This window comes from Lactuca virosa, chromosome 5, assembly GCF_052849685.1.
Source record: "Lactuca virosa cultivar CGN04683 chromosome 5, Lactuca_virosa_CGN04683_v6, whole genome shotgun sequence".
Taxonomy (NCBI): domain Eukaryota; kingdom Viridiplantae; phylum Streptophyta; class Magnoliopsida; order Asterales; family Asteraceae; genus Lactuca; species Lactuca virosa.
In genome coordinates, this window is record NC_136430.1 from 348,753,857 (window position 1) to 348,757,210 (window position 3,354).

The window sequence follows — 3,354 nt, forward strand, 5'->3', positions numbered from 1 at the left end:
GAAGAATTATCTAGTCTGCGTCATATGTAATAGTATTCACGAGCTAGTTAGGGGAAGAAAGCAGGGACTTCTTATGTAGCTGATGGCGGAGAGTGGGATGGTGATTACCCTAGGACAAGCCTAGGATGAGAGTAGAAGAGAGCAGTAGCAGTAGAAGGGACTTGGTGGAGTCAAGGCAGTTCTTGAGGAAAGTACGGATAGATGTGGAAGGTAGTATGGGCCCGTACTACTGAAATCAGAGGATCCATACTCGAATCAAGGAAGGCTGAGATGAATCCAGGAAACTTGAAGTGTGTGAGATCCCTTGAGTTATGATGAGTATTATGATGTTAGTGATGGTATATTACCGAGTATAGTGACGCTACGTGGTAGATCAGATGACAGTTCTAGTGCTGGCGAGGGATCAGGCTCAGACTCTGGAGCCGGGCAGCTTGATGGTCAGATGAGGGAGGAGGAGACCCAATATTTTAGGATTTACTTTTGAGAGGCCAGCAGGGCCAGATTCGGTGCAACACTTGCAGGAAACTGTACGAGGGAGCCTTTCATTCCAAGGGTTTGAATAAGTGTAACTCTGGGTTATCCTCTGTTTGTGTTTGAATTATATTTTAAAGAGATGTCATATGCCAATTGCATACCGAGAATTATTAGCGGATAGCGATAGAGCATTTACCAAATTGCGGGATTGGGAGAGTACATCATCATCTTGGTTTATTCCAAGAATGAGGAGCAGCACGAGAAGCCCCTGAGGGAGGTGCTAGAGACTCTGAGGAGGGGGATACTTTTTGCAAATTTCTCCAAATGTGAGTTCTGGTTGCGCAAGGAGCAATTTCTTGAGCATCTTGTCAACCAGAAGGGTACACTAGTCAATCCGGCCAAGATAGAGTTCATGATGCTGTAACAATCCGAAATTTTTATCTTATACACATATTCAAATCAATGAAGGTCAGACTCGTTTTTGCTATTTTCTAGCACTGTTTGGAGTCAAATAGAGTGTTTAAAACCTAGTATAATCAGGGTATGAGTCGTGGGATGAATATTGTGGGTGTAAAACCTTGCAAATGAGCCAAACACACCAACACAAGGTGTGTGCGGCCACACACCCATCCCAGCCGCACACTCCCACCTATATATAGAACACTTAGTCATTTTGAACATTTTTTCCACTTCTTCAAAGCTAGAACTCGTTTTCTCTCAAGTATCATCCAAAGTTTCACTTCAATCTTCAATCAAGTGAGTGATTCCTTCTTTGATTAGCTAATACTTGACCTTAACTAGCCTTTTTCCCTTGAATTGATCCATGAAAACACCTATTTGGTGTTAGATCACCAAGATCACCAAGAACACCAAGAACACACACTAGTTTTGGACCTTAATCACCCTTTCAAGCCCCTATAACGTGTATACACTTATCATAACTTGTTATATGCTAAGAACACTTGATGATATACTAGAAAAACACGATTTTATCATCTTCATAAAGGGTATGCGGCCGCACACATCATGGTGGCCGCACACACCCTTTTTAGGTCCAAAAATGGCAATAAACTTCTTATAAGGCTAAGGCATGAAGTAAGAAACCTTCCTAGATGAGTCCTAAAGCCTTAAAATACGTTTTGGCACATTTCATAGGGAGTGTGTGGCCGCACACACACCCTGGCCGCACACACACCCTGGCCGCACACCCTGGCCGCACACACACAAATATTGTGCCTTTTGACCATACACTCCCTTGTATAGCCAAATACCCCTTATATACAATCATATGTGGTGGTAACACTTAATTCTAAGTGTTTTTATGTCCCTAAGGCGTGTCCCTATCACCTTTAGCGGTTATATACATTAAATATGTTCATATATGTGAAATTATATGTTAAATAGGATTCGTTTGTGCTCAAGACTCCAATTGACACCCAACAATCTTATATCGATCTTTCATTCGAGTTACTCACTACAGGTGAGTTCATACCCCCTTAATTAACCTTTTAAATGTTTTTAAATGCTTTTATTGGGGGGGGGGGAATACAAGTTGAACTATTATAGTTATTATATCAATCACATGTGATTAATAACTACCAAACAAGAGGATTTCTTACTTTCCAAACTGTGTTATCAAACTGTTTTACAAACTCTTTTACATATCAAATACTTTTATTAAACTCTTTTAAACTTATATTCTGTTAAATGTGTATCTATATAGATATAGTTATATAAGTAAGATTGAAAGGACTTAGGACTGATAGCTCACCTTACTTCCTGTTCCTTGTTTGGTTGTGGACTTAGGGTATTCAGGTTATTTGTCCGAATGGTCGTTTGAATCCTAGTTATATATTATGTATATGTATATAGATATAAAAGTTCCTTCCGTCATTCAGTTCAATACCTTTGGTAGCAAAGGTATACACATATGTTCATACATTCAAACAACATTACTAGTAAGCTATAATAGGTATAGTTTAGGAAGATACTAATACTATTACTAGAACAATGAAACATACAAAGAGTCAGTACATACATGAAACAATACCATACAGAGAGAACATACATACATGCTAGACAGGGAGAGAACACACAATACAACTAGCACATACATATACTAGAACATTACTACAGTTATGTGAGCCACGTAACGGGGCATGGCATTGCCTGTCATGGCTGTTTTGTATCCAAAATCTCCTTAAGTGGGGAGTGTATGAGTTTGTGTATAGATCTATACTGGATTGACTATCCTACACCTTGCTGCTCGCTATAGTGGGACTTACAAGTCTACGGGTGCCAAACGTCATTTCTTCCGACGTCTTACATCGTCGTGTTTATAGTCGGTAGCAGGATACAGGCCGATCACATGGTACTTTAAATAACAATTGGTTTAAGGTAGTTAGTACAACAGTAGTTACTTCATACAACACTACAATACTATTTCATTTTCCCATTACATTCACTTTGTGATCTTCACACAATAAACATCAATGTAAAAACTATATTTTTGGTTAATGATAGTCAGATTTGGGAAAATACATACTCTTATAAGATATACACACACATATACTAGATGCCTTGGTAGAAGGCTACTTTTAGTAGGAAACATAGGGTTTTCTAGGAGAGTTCAAACAATTACAAACACTTACAAACATTTTACAAACTTATACATTATAGTCTTACAAACACTTTCATACAAATACAGAACCTAAAATACTTATGAACTCACCAGCTTTAAAGCTGATAAACTCTTTCATAATAACTTGTATTCTCAGGTCACCAGTAGACAGGTACCGGTGCCAGGTTTTGAGAAGATGGAGCTCGTTCAAGACTCATCTTTTATTTTGATTCATATTTTTGGTGTCTATAAAACTTGAC